Raw genomic sequence first — 19144 nt, forward strand, 5'->3', positions numbered from 1 at the left:
CTCTTTTCCTTCTACTTCTCCCTTTTTTTTTTCCTTGAGAAATTCAGCTCTGTGAAGTTGTAAGTGTGGCTCAGTAGTAGAGAACCTGCTTGGCATACACAGGTCCCAGTTCCCAATAACCAATAAAATAATAAATAAATATATACATATATATATGTATGTATATATAATGCTCAGCCCTAAGCACTGTGAGAGAAAGGAGAAATATAAACCTAAATCTAAAGCTGAAACTGAAACTGGAAGCCTGTAAGATAGCCCACATTTTCACAAGAACAGGGACCTCTCTATCGCCTGTGTGACAGGCTCCCAGGACTGTCATAGTCACTTTTACAATAGTCATTTTGAAATTTGGAGTCTCTGTTAAACAGAGATCACAGGAAGCCATTATTTTGAATTGAACTCTTGTTATTAGTAGGTCACTACAAGCCAACAAAAAATAAAGTTAGACCCTACCCAGATCTAGCCAATGGACAGAACAATCTCCACAATAGAGTGGAGAGTGGGATATTACTTTCTCACATACTCTGGTGCCTCACCTTTGACCATGTCCCCTGGAGGGGGAGACCTGGTGGCACTCAGAAGAAGGACAGCAGGTTACCAAGAAGAGACTTGATACCCTATGAGCATATACAGGGGGAGGAAATCCCCCTCAGGAACAGTCATAGGGGAGGGGAATAAGGGGAAAATGGGAGGGAGGGAAGAATGGGAGGATACAAGGGATGGGATAACCATTGAGATGTAACAAGAATAAATTAATAAAAAATTAAAAAAAATAAAGTTAGTTATGCTAAGCACCACGTCATCATACTGAAACCTTAAGGAACAACTAGGCAGATCCCAAAACAGGCCAACATTTCCTGAGAACTGGAGAGTCCAGTCTGAGTCAGCTAGTAAGGAAGTTGCCCCTGCTTTAACCCTTAGGGAAAAAAAATTAGCCTGGAGTAGCCTGATGGTAACCAATTAGCTTCTCTATTGGTCTAGCTTTGTTGTTGGCCTTCCTTGTTTCTATAGTACGGAACTGTAATGGTGTTATTGCTTAGAGGGAGCTTTTCCTATTTACAGAATTCATGAATCATAAGTAAAAGCCAACTGTATCTCTAAGTAAATGTGTGGCGACTTTGTCTTTTGACAAGAACTAAGCTGTAGATTCTACTATTTTAGGTCCAAAGTTATGTTACTGGAAATGTAAATGGTAACTGCTCATGAATTAAATAATACATTTAAAATCCTTTAGCTGTGGGTCATGGTGGCATACACCTTTAATCCCAGCACTTGGGAGGAAGAGGCAGGAGGATCACTGTGAGTTTGAGGCCAGCCTGGGCTACAAAGAGAGTCCAGGACAGCCAAGGCTACACAGAGAAACCCTGTCTCAAAAAACAAAATAACCATTCAGCTAAGGAGTTATTGGAGAAGTATTTAGCATGTTAAGTCTTAGCCTGTTTTTGTTTTGCTTTTTGAGACAGGGTTTCTCTGTGTAGTCTTGGCTGTCCTAGACTTGCTTTATAGACAAGGCTGGCCTTGAACTCACAGCAATCCACCTACCTCTGCCTCCCAAGTGCTGGGATTAAAGGCGTGCACCACCACACTCAGCATCTTAGCCTGTTTTAACTAGCTAAGATTTTAACTGGTTCTGAAAGGCACAGACACTCAGTTGTAAGGACACTGGTGGCTCTAGGGGCTCAGCTGAGGCTGTCCAGTTATGTCCCCATAGCATGTTCCCTTTTGGAGAAGGGAAGAGAAACTAAGATTTCATAAGCATCTACACACTTGGCATCATGAAAAACACTTCTACACTCGTCATCTCTTTGGTCTCTTCTTTTTAAAAAATGGTAGAGACCAGCACTTGGGAGGCGGAGGCAGGTGAATCTCTGTGAGTTTGAGGCCAGCCTGGACTCAAGGACTCAGAGGACTACAAAGTAAGTCCAGGATAGCCAAGGCTACACAGAGAAACCCTGTCTCGGAAAACAAACGCAAAACAAACAAACAAACAAAAGGTAGAGACACTAGGACTCAAATTGTCAGTAGGCTGTGCTGAAGCCCCAGCTCAGTCGGTAGAGTGCTTGCCTGGCACGCATGAAGCCCTGGCTTCCATTCCTAGTTCTGCATAAACTGGGCATGGTGGGACACACCTGTAATCTCAACACTCAGGAAGTGGAGGGTGGAGAATCAGAAGATAAAGAATTTCATAGTGAGTTCGAGACCAACCTAGGAAACATAAGAACATGTTTAAAAACAAACAAACAAACAAACAAACAAACGAAAACTTCCAAGACATAAAGCATGATTTCCGTTTGTGTTGAGAATCCCAAATCCACCCTTCACTGACAACTACTTTCTCCCTCTGCTTTTTCAACAAGCAGATAGTCATTCCCTCTAATCAAAAGCAAGGTGGTTATGAGCAAACATTCAGGTCTGCACAGATCAGCTCTTACCTCATAGGTCACCTAAGATGGTACAAGGTGCAAGGTGACCTGGCTTCCATTCACTTCCAGCAAACTCTCCCAGGCTTTGGAAATACAGGATATGCCAGGATGGTGGGGGTGGGGGTGGGGTGGGGGGAGGGGGAGGGGCTGGGGTGGGGTAGGAGATCACAACTGAGGCTAGATAATAGAGCATCTTTCCTATTTCTAAAATAATTCTTCCAGGGGCATTTGCCACTGAGTGACTTAAAATGGACTGTATGCAAGCATGATGGTGCATGCCTTTAATCCCAGCACTCAGGAGGCAGGGGCAGTGGACCGCTGTGAGTTCAAGGCCAGCCTGGTCTACAAAGCTAGTCCAGGAAAGCCAGGGTTACACAGAGAAACCCTGTCTCAAAAAACCAAAACCAACCAAACAAATCAAACCAAACTAAAACCAACTCCTCCCTAAAAAAATGGACTATACTTCGTGGAGACCAAAATTCAAAGTTGTCTCCTCTACATAGTGTGTCCCAGGATATTATGAGCTAGAGGATGCTCTGTCTAGGTTGGGAGTAGAGATGGGGGTGTCAAAGTTGAAGCACTTTCAAGTATGTCTTCTCAGGGTTGACTGGTCTTCTAAGAGACAGGAGCAGGCTGTGTCTCCAGGAACCCTGGCTCAAGCTAAGTTTGGGAAAAGCTCATTTCCTTCCTGGGTCTTTCATCTCACAGGCTAAGCTTGGGAGGGGAATGGCAGGATGGAAAGAGTACATCTCAGGGCATTTCAGAAGCCTACATTAGCTGGGTAGTGGTAGCACACACCTTTAATCCTAGCACTTGGGAGATAGAGGCTGGTAGATCACTGTGAGTTCAAGGCCAGCCTGGTCTACAAAGTGAGTTCAGTACAGCTAAGGCTACACAGAGAAACCTTGCCTCTGAAAGGAAAGAAGGAAGGATACAAAACCAAAACAATAAAACCTTGCATTAAAGCTCGAAGATGCTCGCCGGGCGTGGTGGCGCACGCCTTTAATCCCAGCACTCGGGAGGCAGAGATAGGCGGATCACTGTGTGTTCGAGGCCCGCCTGGTCTACAAAGTGAGTCCAGGATGGCCAAGGCTGCACAGAGAGACCCTGTCTCGAAAAACCAAAAAAAAAAAAAATAAGCTCGAAGATGCTGCTGCACATGTTTAATCCTAGAAGCAAGTGGATCTCTGAGTTCAAGGCTAGCCTGGTCTACAGAGGGAGTCCAGGAGAGCTAAGGCTACACAGAGAAACCCTGTCTCAAAAAAAAAAAAAGATTTAGTTTCTCTGTGTAGTCTTGGCTGTCCTGGACTTGCTTTGTAGACCAGGCTGGCCTCGAACTCATAGCAATCCACCTGCCTCTGCCTCCAGAGCTCTGGGATTAAAGGCATGTGCCACCATGCCCGGCTGAAGATTTACCAATTTTAAATTTGAATATTATGTTATTGTAAAACTCTGCTAAGACATAGTCTTTTTTATATAATTTATTTATTTTCATTAGTATTAGTGTTTTGCCTGCATGTGTGTCTACGTGAGGGTATCGGATCCCCTGAAACTGGAGTTATAGACAGTTTTAAACTGCCATATGGGAGCTGGGAATTCAACCCACGTCCTCTGCAAGAGCAGCCTTCTAATCCTGAGCCATCTCTCCAGACCCAAAAGGTGTATTCTTAAACTCTAGATATGTATAATCTCGGAGCCTTAAGATATTCTATGACTAGTGCCAGGCAGTGGTGGTGCACACCTTTAATCCCAGCTCTTGGGAGGCAGAGGCAGGTGAGTCACTGTGAGTTTGAGGCCAGCCTGGTCTACAAAGTGAGTCTAGGATAGTCAAGGCTACACAGAGAAACCTTGTCTTGAAAAACAAAATGAAACAAAACAAAACAAAAAAAAAAAGAAAAGAAAAGAAAGAAAGGAAAAAAAGAAAAGAAAATTCTATGACTGGTCCCTTGTAGAGGGATTTTAATAGAGGAGCCTGGTTACTCTGGCTGGAAACAGCCATGCCCTTAGCATACACCTTTAATCTCAAACAATGAAGATAAAGTTAGTTTGTAGAAGGAAGCACCTATATTTGAAAGTGACATCTAATTGAGAGACAGACAAAGTGATGCATCAGAGAAAGATTGGACACAATGAGTCAGGATAGGATATGCCAAATCCGCACCAGAAGAGACAGGAAAAAAGAGGACTTAGGAAAGAGAGAGAGCAGAGAGGGGAGGCAGTTTTCCGGAGACAGGTTGAAGAGAACAAACTAGACACAGGTGAAGACAGAACTGAGCTAGAGAATGAGAAGATTAGAGCAGAGTGCTAGAGTTAGTTTGAGGCCGAACAGAGGAATTCAGAGGCCTAGAGAGAAGCCAGATCGAATCAGTCAACTAGGAGAGGCGTTTGAGGCAGAACAGCTGAGTTGAACCAGCCAGCCAAGAGCTCAATAAGAACAAGAAAGGGTGGTCGGGCGGTGGTGGCGCACGCCTTTAATTCCAGCACTCAGGAGGCAGAGGCGGAGGATCCCTTTTTGGTTTTCACATTTATTTATATGTATGTTCCCGTGCTAGCGTGTCATGGCATGTGTGAGGAAGTCAGAGGACGACTTGTGGAGTCAGTTCTTTCCTACCCTGTGGGCTCGGGGGATCAAACTCAGGTATCAGGCTTGGTGGTAAGTATCCTTGGCACTGAGCCAGGTCCTTGGCCGTATTCAAGGAATCATCACGTGCATCACGTGCTGAGAACCACATCTTCATCACCAGGAGGGCTTATGAAAACCCTGCTTGCTGCATCCCACCCTCTCTGTTTGCAGTCAGGAGCTCTGGGGAAGGTGGGTGGGTGAGAGTTTGAGAATCTGCTTTTTTGATTCTCCAGGAGCACCCTAGGGTAGAAATCTTATTTAACTGGAGTTGGGGAGAATTTGCCCTCTAGTAAATAAGTAAACACCACCACTACTGTGCTGGCTAGTTTTGTGTCAACTTGACACAAGCTAGAGTTATCAGAAAGGAGGGAGCCTCAACTGAGAAAATGCCTCCTTGAAATCCTGCTGTGGGGTTATTTTCTTAATTAGTGATTGATGGGGCCCAGCCCATTTTGGGTGGTGCCACCCCTGGGCTGGTAGTCCTGAGTTCTAGAAGAAAGCAGGCTGAGCAAACCATGATGAGAAGCCAGTAAGCAGCACCCCTCCGAGGCCTCTTCATCAGCTCCTGCCTCCAGGTTCCTGCCCTATTTGTGTTCCTGTCCTGACTTCCTTTAAGATGAATAGTGATGTGGAACTGTAAGCCAAATAAACCCTTTCCTCCCCAGCTTGCTTTAGTCATGGTGTTTCATCACTGCAATAGTAACCCGAACAAAGACACTAACCAAGCCAATGTTATGTGTTAGGAATTTTGGTATAAAGCATCCACATACATAGTCTTTTTTTTTTTTTTCATTTTGAGGCAGGGTTTCTCTGTGTAGCCTTGGCTGTCCTAGACCAGGCTGGATTCGAACTCACAGCGATCTGCCTGCCTCTGCCTCCCGAGTGCTGGGATTGAAGGCGTGCGCCACCATGCCAGGCTCCGTACAATCTTGTTTATTCTTATTGTAATTATAGTCTCTACATGCTTTTTAAAATAGCTCATGCTTTTATTCCGTTTACTTTATGTATTTCATTCTATAGTTCATTTTGCAGTTCTGAAAAACTGGGCCGAATGTTTTTTTTGTGACAGTATTGTTTTCTATCATTCCATAGTTCCAAGGAGGCTTACAGGCCACCCAGCCGAAAGTGTGCTCTTCTCCCTTGGGAAGGTCTGAGCGCAGTAGGTTTCTGGGTGGAAAATGGCGAAGCAAGGGGTCCAGAGTTCCACCTCTCCTAGGAATGTCAGTGTGGCCCAGAGAGAAGGGTGGAACACGGCCAGAAGATCTCCAGTTCAGCCGGAAGGAAAAGATTTCTCTGAAATAAGCATTGCTGTTCTTTTAGCCGGGCTGCTAGCACCAAGCCAACTGGCAGCTGAGGCGTTCAGGGCTCAGGCGAGTCTGTGACCAGCTGGTAACCGAGGCTTGGAGCTCTGAAACAGAGAGGCAGTGGCAGGAACCCAGGTTGGCTTGGGCAGACAGAATGGCTGCTTCTTGCCCTCGGAGATGGGCACTGCGGTGGGTGGAGCAGCGCAAGAAAAATGGCGGCAGCTATTTGATACGCTGGTGAATGGTGAAAGCTTGGTAGTTCCAAAGCCAGTGGTGATATAATATCACAGCCCTTTGGTTAATCTGTCCTAACGCCTATGCCTGGTTGGTTCACAGCCAGAACTCAGAGCCACTGGCTGCTCCTCGGAGGTCAGAGGCTCCAGGTAGTCAAGCTGACTTCAGCGGCTACCAAAGCAGGTATGGTTGCCAGGCCGGAGGCCAAGCCCAGGGATCCAGCACCGAACCATTCAGAGAAGAGGTAAGTCCTTCCTTTCCCAGAATAAATGACCAGCCTCAGACAATGTTTGGTGAAATAGATGGTGGGCTCACTTTATTTCATGTAAAACAGGGACTTATAAACCTTAGGCAGTGGGATAGGTCTGGGGGTGGTGGTGGATGTCTTTTGTTTCTCTGGGGCTAGGAGTGCAAGGAATACAATACTTCATTTACATCCAGCAGCACAGTCCTATCAGAAGAAGGATACTGTATATTTAGTTATCCTATGGGCAGGGGAGAACTCCAAGTATGGTTAGAGGTGTGGAAAAAAGTCATTGGCTGAAAGCTAAGGTATCAAGACATAACATTAACCTGGAGGGTATTTCCAGGAATCCACAAGTGTACAACCGGACTGGTGTCTTATCAGGAAAGAGTTAGGCCTGTACTGTCCCCTGGGGGCTATGTGACATTCCTCAGAGGATCTTGGGTTTCCTCAGATCAGGCAGAGAGAACAGAACCCAACTGAGGAAGGGAATCCTAGACTTTGACCTTAGTAGCGGGGGTCCGACAGTTTTCATTGTTTAATTGGGGAACCCGTGGCCTTGATGAGGTCCAGAGTGAGGCTTCCCCATAGGTGGTGTGATGGGTTGGGGGAACTCCACCACCACAGCGGGGGCTCTGGCCAAGTCCAACAGGAGCAGTTAAAGATGCAGCGGAACACTTGATAACAAGGCGACAAGAGGAGAAACTATGGAGGGTAGTAGGTGTACACATGTTTTTGTTTTGATCCCAAGTATGGAATGTGAAACAGACTTGTGTGAGGGTGTGTGGTGCTGTTTGTCTGTGAGGACACGTGGCATTTGTCTACTAGAAGAGGCACTGCCTGGGCACGGTCTCTGCCAACTGATAAGCCTCCTAGTACAGACTCTGAGAGGAGATATATATATATATATATATACAAAACCAGAGGCCTGGCTCTTTGGTTTTGGCATCACTTCCTGTCATCTGGCTGTCCATTGCTCCTCTTCGAGATGCTCCTAGAAAGAAACCTCAGAGAAGGCTTCGAGGTTCCGGGTTCCGGCTGCTGCTCTGGATCCTACTACTGCAGTTCCAGTCACCTTTGCTGAATTGCTGGCTTGCTGTTTAGCGGGTCTGCTGGGATCCTGACCACAGAGTGAAATCACCTCAAGGAACGGAGTATAAAATGGTCTACGTCTCCTGTTCCCATTAACCTCTTTTCTCTCCTATCCAGGGTAGGTGGGTAGGAAGGGAGGTATAAACATTAAAGAACCCCAATAAAGTAGGTTTGGAAAAGCTCAAAGCCTGCAATGGAGGAGTATATGTTTGCCTGCCTTCTGGAGCGTTCTTTCTTTCTTTCTTTCTTTCTTTTTTTTTTTTTTTTTTTGGTTTTTTGTTTTTTGAGACAGGGTTTCTATGTGTAGTCTTAGCTGTCCTGGACTCACTATGTAAACCAGGCTGGCCTTGAACTCACAGCGATCTGCCTGCCTCTGCCTCCCAAATGCTGGGATTAAAGGTGTGCCCCACCACATCTGGCATAATATAAGCTTTTTTGTTTTGTTTTTTAAAAACGATTTATTTATTTATTAAGTTCACAATGCTCTGCCTGCTTATGTGCCTACAGGCCAGAAGAAAGCACCGGATCTCATTACAGATGATTGTGAGCCATCATGTGCTTGCTGGGAATTGAACTCAGGACCTCTGGAAGAGCAGCCAGTGCTCTTAACCTCTGAGCCATCTCTCCAGCCCTTGTTTTGTTTTGTTTTGTTTTGTTTTTTGAGACAGGGTTTCTCTGTGTAGCTTTGGCTGTCCTATACTCACTTTGTAGACCAGGCTGGTCTTGAACTCATAGTGATCCACCTGCCTCTGCCTCCTGAGTACTGGGATTAAAGGTGAGCACCACCGCGCCCAGCTCTGAAGCTTTCAATATGGTGTCTAGTCGAGCAAAATCAGAGGAAGACAATGAGATGGCTGGATACTCAAAAGCTTGCTCATGAATTTGGAAGGAATTTGGCTCCAGGGATGTTGAATGTACCAGATATCTTCAAACAAATTCTGAAAGGTTGTTTCTTGCTATGTCACCTTCCCCAAATCCTGTGTAGTTAAAGCCATAAGTACATACCAAATATTATGGTCATAGAAGGAAACTGGTGAGACTTTGTGTTCATTGGTGGGACTCTGTGCTGTCCTCCAGTGAAACACCATAAAGTCTGTTGCTGCCTGGCCTGGGCCATCAGACTCCATACCATAGTGTTTTCCATCCTGGCCTTTCAACACAGTTCACAAAAGTCATGTCTTATCACCGATGCTCTTTCAATAGTTTTTATATAACACAATCCTTATTGTATTTATAATACGTTATTATGGCCATATAAAGGAATTATCTGAAATAATATATTGCCTCTTGATCTTTGGTGTTTCTACTTCATTAATTTTTTAGCTGTAAAGTTGGTAAATGGATTCTTTGAACTATCCCTTTTTTACTAGTTGGTTTAAAATTTATATTTAAATGTCAGAGAATTCCTTTTGTTTAAGAGCATTGCAGTATTTGAAAATGAACTAGTTAAATTTGCATGCTGTACCCACATGTTGATTAAATTCCTGTTTTCTTTAGTCAAAGGCTTATATAACTATAAATGTTCTGCAACTGCTTAGTAGCTTGGTCTCTGTTTGTGGAATCTGAGCATCTCATTGTGTTAACTCTGTACTGTGTCTTAGGGCTTACACTTGCTGTTTAGTGGAATATCTGGAAAGTTCTTAATTTGCTAAAAATGTGTATAACTACTTATGATTGAGTGTAAGCGACTCAGTTTACCAGTATATTTCAACAATTAAATATTTTTCTCCCATGTGGAACTTAGTTAATGGGCCCTGAGGACTGAACTCAGCTTGTCACTCTCAGCAGTAGGTACCTCTACCCACTGAGCCATCTCTCTGGCCCGTGTGTGTGTGTGTGTGTGTGTGTGTGTGTGTGTGTGTGTGTGTATGTGTGTGTGTGTGTTGTGTGTGTATCACAAAGAACACATGATAATAGCTACTGTTTGTTGCACATCTCTTGTGTACAAAAGCCCTCTGCAAAGGTACTTTGTATTTACTTATTACATTTATTTGTGTTCATTTACTAACTTATGACAGTTCATATTCCATCATTATGCAAGGACCCCGTCTGGTTGGTGATGTGACAACTTTGAGGCTACTTTACAACAGGTACAAAGCTGGGCCATGAATCACATGTGCCAGGCTCTAAAGCCCGCTCTTACCCTTTTATATTGGCTCTTTTAAAAAACAAACAAAATGGCTGGGTGTGGTGGTGCACGCCTTTAATCCCACTTGGGAGGCAGAGGCAGGTGGATCGCTGTAAGTTCGAGGCCAGCCTGGTCTACAAAGTGAGTTCAGGACAGCCAGGGCTACACAGAGAAACCCTGTCTCAACAAAACAAAACAAAACAAAACCCACCACCAACAAAAAACCCCAACCAAACAAAAAGGATATTCCTATTTGGGATAGAGTCTCTGTCACTGTAGCCTAGGATTTATCAGGCAAAACTTGTAGGAATCATCCTGCCTCAGGGTCTCAAGTGGGAAGATTGCAGGCATGGACCACTTGCAAGTGGTCAGTTTATACTGGCCACTTAACTAAGTAAGAGTTTATGTTATGGTGCTTTCTGTGCCCAACGGATTACGAGGATTCCAGGCTTGTTCCTCAGCGGCTGCTTGGCATGGCTGAGTGAGGAGAGGGGTGATGTCTACCCTCATGCCTCCCTAGCCCTCCTGTGTCTTGGGGCACAGAGCATGTGCTTCATAAATACTGTGAAAGTTTCTGCTTAGAGAGGAAGTGATAATTATTTCAGTTAAACCCACTGGGATTGTATGAAACCAGGAAGTGACCTTGTTGCCAAAGGCAAAGTGAAACAGGTTCTCAAAATAAAACACAGAAACACACGCCTGTAATCCTGGCACTGGTAAGCCTGAGGCAAGGCAACTGTAAGTATGAGGCCATCTTGGGCTACATAATGACACTGTCCACCCCAAAACCACCTTGGCCACCTTTGGTTTTGTTTTTTTGTTTTGTTTTGGTTTTGGTTTTTTGAGACAGGGTTTCTCTGTGTAGCCTTGGCTGTTCTGGACTCGCTTTGTAGACCAGGCTGGCCTTGAACTTACTCCGATCCTCCTGCCTCTGCCTCCCAAATGCTGGGATTAAAGGGATGTGTCACCATGCCCAGCTTCTTGGCCACCTCTGTATCTGACCTAGCATCCTTTCACTAAAGCTTTTTAAAATGTAATTTTTGTTTTTGTTTTTGTTTTGTTGTTGTTGATTTTTCGAGACAGGGTTTCTCTGTGTAGCCTTGGCTGTCCTGGGCTCACTTTATAGTCCAAGCTAGCCTCAAACTCATAGCAATCTGCCTGCTTCTGCCTCCTGTGCACTGAGATTAAAGATGTGTGCCACCTGGTCTAGAATGTAATTAACGTTTTGTTTGTTTGTTTGTTTTTCTGAGACAGGATTTCTCTGTGTTATTTTAGCTGTCCTAGATTAGTTTTGCAGACCAGGCTAACCTGGAACTCACAACAATCCGCCTGCCTCTGCCTCTCGAGTGCTGGGATTAAAGGCATGTGCCTGTAATTAACTTTTAAAAGCCCAGTTTTCACCAATCAAAAAGCAAAAGTATCATCACCTAGCATTGGAGGCCTGTCAAAGAGATTTTCCACTTTGCTTTAAGCACCTACTTAATATTTCCACCAATTTATTTGAAAAACCGCTTTGGCTTATGACTTTGTTCTGTTACTATAAAAACATGAAATTTAGGGTAACCTAAAAACTGTGTTCCTAGGCCGTGGCCATTCATATTTGCTTCAGAATAATCTCTTAACCTCTTTGAGGTAAGAGTTGTATTTCTTGTGTTGATAGGGAACATTTTGAAAAGACCAAATTTTCTTCTTTTCTTTGTTTTTTTGTTTGTTTTGTTTCTGTTTTTGTTCTTTTTGAACAAGGGTTTCTCTTGTTCGCCTGGCTGTCCTGGAACTCTGTAGACCAAGCTGGCCTCAAACTCAAAGATTCATCTACCTCTGCCTCCCGAGTGCTGGGATTAAAGGCTTCACCACTATCACCCCCCAAAAAAGAAAGAAAGAAATACATTCTTTTTTTTTTTAAGATTTTATATTTTATTTCTATTTTATTTTATTTTTACATTTTATTTAATTTTAATTTATGTCCGTTGGTGTGGGAGTGTCAGATCTTGGAGTTACAGACAGTTGTGAGCTGCCATGTGGGTGCAGTGCTCTTAACCACTGAGCCATCTCTCCAGCCCAAGAAAGAAATGAATACATTCTTAAAAACTAAAAAATCATCCTTAAAAATAGTATAAAAATTTAAATGTATTTACTAAGATCATGTGTGTAACTGTGTAAGCCGTGGTGCAAACCTAGGCATCAGGATTGAACTCAGGTTGCCCTGTTTTCCTGGCAAGAATCTTTACCTACTGATGCATTTTGTCAGCCCTAAAACTTTCTCTTAAGAAACAAAGAAATGTAGTTTGGCTGGAGTAGCTCAATGGTAAAGCCTTTGCTTAGCATTTGAAAAGTGCTCTATTGCCAGAACTGTAAAAACAACAACCCCCCCCCACCCGACCCGACCCCCAAAGCCAAAAAAATGAAGTAAAAAGCTTCCTCCCCACAGGGCATAGCCAAGCAGTAAGCACTGACGTGAGAGAGCCTTCCCACAGATAGGAAGACTCTGCAGACTTCAGCAGCGCTCACTCACCAAGGAACTGGATTCCAAAACAGGGCTCTTCTCTTCCCACCTCTGAGAACTTGCCTAGTCCCCCAAACACAGTTCAGAACAGTGTTCCCTCTGGCAGATACTGGAAAAGCCAACGGGAATTTATACGGAGAATTTATACAGGGATCATTCATTTCTAGACCACTCCGTGGGTACAAATAAAGGTTTATTGGGGATCAAGCCACCAACGCTGTCTCTGGGTGAGTGAGGGCACAAAATGGCAGAAAAGCAGGCAGATTTTATATGATGGCAGGGTGGGGGGGCTTTGGGCTGACTCAGGCTGTTTGGATTGACCTTGAACTAGAAGTCCAGAGCCGTTGACATTTGGGGTGCATTAAAGGAGGTTCCTGGTAAACAGAAACCCACTTTATGAAATGCATGAGGAATGGTGAATGTAGGCTTCCGTTTATCCAGTAGCAATCTTCCTGCTTACGGGTCAGAGTCCTTCTCTTCAGGACTTTCTCACGGGCACAGCCTTTTTCAGAAGCCCAATTTAGACCTAACAGCCTTTCATACTTCATACCCTCATTGTAAGAGAGGCCAGATCTTATCATATTATAAATCTATTATAAAATATTTTTTATGCTTTTTCTACAGTTGTAAAATCCAGAATTGATCCTAGTGTTTGGATTTTATTATTATTATTATTATTATTATTATTATTATTATTATTATTATTATTATTTTGTTTTGTTTTTCAAGACAGGGTTTCTCTGGTTGTCCTGGACTCACTTTGTAGACCAGGTTGGTCTCTAACTCATAGAGATCCACTGCCTCTGCCTCCCAATTGCTGGGATTACAGGCATGGGCCATCTCGCCTGGCTGCAACTTGACATTTCTTTAGACAAACTAATCCAATAATGGCAATTAAAGCTGAGCTTGCAAAAAAAAAAAAAAAAAAGACACTTTCCTATTTGTTCATATACTGAACCAGACCAGGCATGACGGTGCATATCTTTAATCCTAGCACTTGGGAGGCAGATCTCTATGAGTTCAAAGCCAACCTAGTCTACAAAGTGACACAGAGAGACCCTGTCTCAAAAATAAAATAAAATAAAATAAAATAAAATACTGGGCCAGGTGCCCTTAATTCTTGCCAAAGAGTAAGTAAGTCAGTTTAAGATGAGAAGAGCAGCCAGAGAAGTAGGAGTCGGGAAAAGCTGTCACCGGTGGAATATGACACTCTCTGGAAGTGATGACCCCACTTAAATTATCACTTGGGCTGGGTGTAGTGATGCACTTATAACCTTAGTGCTGAGGAGGTGCAGATAGGAGCACACCAGAGCCGGCCAGCCGGTCTAGGTGAATGTATGAACTCCAGGTTTGAGACTCTGTTTCAAAACACAAGGTGGAGAACGGTAGAGAAAAACACACACAGAACGCTCATCTGTGCCCCCACACATGTATACACAGGTGCACATACCCAAACATATACACATATGCATATAACAATAAATTATTTAATCCCAACATTTGAGATTCTGAGGAAGGAAGATTACCATACATTTGAGACCGTGTGTGTGTGTGTGTGTGTGTGTGTGTGTGTGTGTGTGTGTGTATATACATATATGTATATGTGTATATATAGAGATAGAGATACACACAAACAAGCAGTCATTCAGGCAATCAGGCATAAACAAAGCATTTTCAAATGGGGAAGATAACCCTAAAACTAGTCTTTCCACCTGAAGACTTCCACTAAAATACTTTTCAGTCTTTTTGCTGGGTGTAGTAGCATATTCTAGTAATGCTCATATTCTAGTAATCCATAACTCACTTGGAGGAGGGCTGGAGGTACAAAGATCTTGGGCTCAGGATTAGCTGAAGAGACAATGGAGACTCTGTATAAAAAAGCAAAAGTCATGGGGAGATTTGAGTTGATAAAGAACTGCCTGCCTGCCAGGTATGGGGGCAAACACCTTTAATCCTAGCACTTGAGAGGCAGAGGCAGGAGGATCTCTGCGAGTTCGAGGCCAGCCTGGTCTACAAAGTGAGCCCAGAACATCCAGTCAGGACTGCAAGAAAAACCCTGTCTCAAAAAACCAACCAGAGAAGAGATAGGGAGGCTAAGAGAATAAAAAGATCTGTGGGGAAAGAAAAGGCAGCAAGGAGGGAAAGTTCCAGATGGACAGAAAGAACTGTCTCTCCTCAGTTCCAAAAGACTCTACAGAACACAAAGGAAGAACAGGAGCCAAATGCAGCACCTGCTGGACTCAGGCACCACCCTGGAGACAGTCCACCTGCGTTGCCGACCCTCCATGTCCACCTGACAGCAGGACCTGACCCAGACATGTGGGCCACTGATCCTTGAAAAGCAAGTGTCAATCGACAGTGTCTACCTGAGAATTCCTTCCTTTGGGTGTCTCTGTCCACAGAAGGACTTTTCTCTGAGCCTGTAAGATTCCTCCCAGAGTGGTTATCTGCTAGGAAAGTCCCTTCAGCCAGAACCCACTCTACCGATCAGGTCATGCTCAGAAAAGGGAGGACGGATCCCTGCTGGGTTTGCACAAATCCCCTCCCTATGATAGGTCATATAGTATGTGCCGTAGCCTGAACCCATAAGGTCAGGGCAGGGCTAGGAAGCAGAGCGGCAGACAGAAGTTGGAAGTAGGAACTGAAAATATGCCCCAGAGGGGAGCCAGAGCTGGGCCTGTTTCCTGTGCATGATGCAACAGCTTCTGCCACAGGTGTCGTTGGGTGACAGTGGGAGTGTCTGCAACTGACAAGCTGGGATTTATCTCATCAGGCTGCCTCAGGCGTGGCTTGTCTGTTCTAGGGACAGTAGGGTGCTGTACTGTGGGTGGAGGCAGGGCTTGCCTGCCTTTAAGGCAGCAAACAGAGCCAAGGATTTAAATCATGGTTCCATTGTTCACCTGCTGCTGGAGAAATGGCCTTGGTTTTCTTAAATGTAGAACCGCTCAGTCTTGGGTTGTCAAACGTGGAATAAGACCTGTTCTGTGACATCAGGTCTGTCCCTCTGTGAGTGCCTCATTTTGGTTGGTTTGGCTACAGTGGAAGGACCAGGGCAGGGCTGAACTAAGAGACTATCGTCAGCTTTTGGCTTGCTTTTGGTTTTTTGAGACAGGGTTTCTCTGTATCACTCTGGCTGTCCTAGAGCTTGCTCTGTAGACCAGGCTGACCTCAAACTCAGAGATAAGCCTGCCTCTGCCTCCAGAGTGCTGGGATTAAATAAAGGTGGCACCACAGCCCCGCTCAGCCTTTGGTTTTCACCCCTGCTCTGGCAGACTTTACTCAGAGGTCCATGTGGCAAGGACTTAAGTGTGAGTACTGGGAGGTCATCGTTAGGTGCTGGTGATAGGAACCGACCCCAGAGCTGATGTTTGGGGTGGGGCTCCTGCTACTCTCCCTAGTGACAGGTGGGCTCGGGGAACAGTGGAGAAGTGGGACGGACATCAGACCTTTCTAGATATCTCCATAGGAGCAAAGGCAAAACCATCGGGGAGGAAGCTCACCTCCCTGATAAGCTTGTCTAGATTTTTGCTCTACTCTGATCCCGTCCCTAGTGTCCCTTTGATGTTGTATGTAATCTGTAAAAGGTCATAAGCTGTACAGATGCTCAGGGGTACCCAGGGATTATAGCTGTACCTCTAGACCCAGGCGCGGAGCTTAGCATTCAGCATCATTACATGTTTGATAAGCTATCATCTCTGCCTCATTGCTAGACTCTATTTCAGCATGGTGGGGGCAAAGGGGTTGCCTGGGAAGCAGCTGTTCTAACTTGCCTCCTCAACCTACACCCTCCTGAGCACCAGGTTCAAATCCAGACGACACAGGCTTAGTTACTTTTCTGTCGCTGTGATAGAACACCATAGCCAAGAGCAGCTTATTGGAGGAAGGGGTCAGAGTCCAGGCAGCATGGTGTAGCAGGGACAGAAAGCAGAGAGTGCATGACTTTAACAGCAAGCACAAGAGATAGACACACACACACACACACACACACACACACACACACACACACAGAGAGAGAGAGAGAGAGAGAGAGAGAGAGAGAGAGAGAGAGAGAGAGAGAGAGTGAACCAGGAATGGCTCCAGGATTTGCATTTCAGAGCCTCTGGAGAAGCATTTCCTTAGCAAGGCTGCACTACCTAAACCTCACTAGACAGCACCACCACCTGGGGACCAAGCGTCCAAATGCCTGAGACTATGAGGGCTTTCTTGTCCAAACCACCACAGATACTAAGTCAGGAGGGATCGGTCCCCACCTTCTCGTCCCAGTGTCATGATTTCCTTCACAGCAGATGGTCTTTTTGGTCTCCACTGAAAACTCCTGTAACTTTTCTGCTAACCCCAAAGAAAAGTATGTAGTGATGTGATGTATACTGATATACTTTTGTCCAAAAGAGCCCACCCTCTTTTGGTTCTGGGAAAGCAAAAGGAAGTATACTTTGGTTGGATCTCTCCAGTCCTTGGGAAAAATGAAGCCAACATCTTTCTCTTGGTCTGGGCAACAGGTGGAGGAGGAACCCAGAACACTGCTTTGCTCGGTACCTGGCTTTTTGTTTGTTTGTTTTGTGTTTTTGTTTTTGTGTTTTTTTTTTGTAAACTGTCTGCACAGACAGTGAAGTTATGATGTCCCAGATATGGACCAGAGGCAGCTGCTATCACCTCTGCCTCCTGGATGGGTTCCTTTTACCAAAGAGAATATATAAGGGAGGCCAGGCGTTCCAAGGACAAACAGTTTAGACAAGACACTGAAATCCCCCAAGGCTACCTTCTTCCTACTTTGTAACACTTGTTTCTGTTCCTTTTAAAACAGGAGAGTGTGCACTCGTGTACCCACTCTGCAAATGTGTACTCGGTAGTCTGTGAGACAGGACTGAACTTCTACTGGGTGTCACAGTACACAGGACCCCTAGACTCCATACCCATTTGTGGTTCTGAGTCTCCTGGAAGGGCCATCGGCTGCCACCACCAGAGTAACCAGCTGAAATGCGGGGAAGGTCTGAGCATTGTTGGTCTCCTGGAGGAAAGGATGAAGCACCGGATCCTGCGTGAGCACTAAACGCACGATCTCCAGTCCAGTCCAGTGGGGGTTCAGGGAAAGGGAGATTTTTCTCGGCAATAAGCGCTACTGCTTTTTTAGCTGGGCTGCCAGCACCAAGCCAGGTGGCAGCGAGGAGCTCAGGGAGAGAGATGGCCTGGCCTGAGTCTGACTCTGGCGGCTGCTTCAGAAAGAGCTAGCAGCTTGCTCCTGCAGAGCAAGCAGCACTAGGATGAGCAGAGACGAACACAGAAGCACTCGGTGGCCGCTTGAGGTTGAGCTAGCTCTAATGGTGGCTGTGGCAGTTCTCCAGCAATGAACTGTTTGTGGGAGAAGGGAGACCCTTCTTTCCCCAGTGTTACTAAACAGCCAGTCTCAGACCTCCTTAGATGAAGTAGTTGATGTTCCCCTGGTGAAAACAGGGCAGTGGGGAGGCTTTGAGGATGAATGCGTCTCATTGGTTAGGACTTAGGATGTCGGCAATGCTCTGTTTGCAGGGAGAAAGATGACAGGTGACAAGCTTATGAGACTGACTGCCTGTAGCCACCTGGAGTTGTGTCATGTGCTCCTGAGGCAGGCACAGAAAGAAACAGAGAGAGCTTTGTCCCACACCTTCCGTTCTCAGGATGAGATGTTAAATTTCAAATTGGAGATTTCTGGGGTTTGTACGTGGTCCATCTCAGCAGTCCCATGCCAGTTCCCCTGGACGCCTGGTCCCCAAGCCCCATACCCATCTTTTAGGTTGTCCTCCTAGAGCTAGTATACCTGAGTTCTCAGTTTCTGAATCCCAAGATGCTGTCTCTTCAGCACTGATTCTTTTACTTGAATTATTTTTTTAGATTTATTTATTTATTTTATGGATATGAGACCCTTATCTGCAGTCCAGAAGAGGCCACAGATCCCATTATAGAAGGTTGTGAGCCACCATACCGTTGCTAGGAATTGAACTCAGGACCTCTAGTAGAGCAGACACTGCTCTTAACTACTGAGGCATCTCTCCAGCCCCTTACCTAAACTCTTTTTCTGTTTGTTTGTTAGTTTTGTTTTTTGTTTTTTTTTGTTTTTTGAGACAGAGTTTCTCTGTGTGTAGCTCTGGCTGTCCTGGAACTTGCTTTGTAGACCAGGCTGGCCTTGAGCTCACAGAGATCCGCCAGCCTCTACCTCCCAAGTGCTGGGATTAAAGGTATGCACCACTGTGCCTGGCTTTTACCTGAATTCTTAATCTGTAATTAGTGAGTAGTAAGTTCAAGTTTCTTCATATGCACAATTTGCAGAAGCCAATCTGTTCTGGAACATTCTTTGAACTCACAGCAATCCTCCTGCCATATCTCTCCAGGGCTGGGATGACAGGTATTGCTTTCCACTTGTCTAATATGTGTGTATGTATGTGTCTATATATATATATATTCCCCCCCAAGACAGGGTTTCTCTCTGTATATCAGATCTAGCTTTCCTGAACTCACTTTGTAGACCAGGATGGCCTCGAACTCACAGCGATCCACCTGCCTCTGCCTCCCAAGTGCTGGGATTAAAAGCATGTGCCACCACGCCTGGATGATGATGA

The sequence above is a fragment of the Acomys minous genome (assembly GCF_964271855.1).
Source record: "Acomys minous genome assembly, chromosome: 3".
Classification (NCBI taxonomy): domain Eukaryota; kingdom Metazoa; phylum Chordata; class Mammalia; order Rodentia; family Muridae; genus Acomys; species Acomys minous.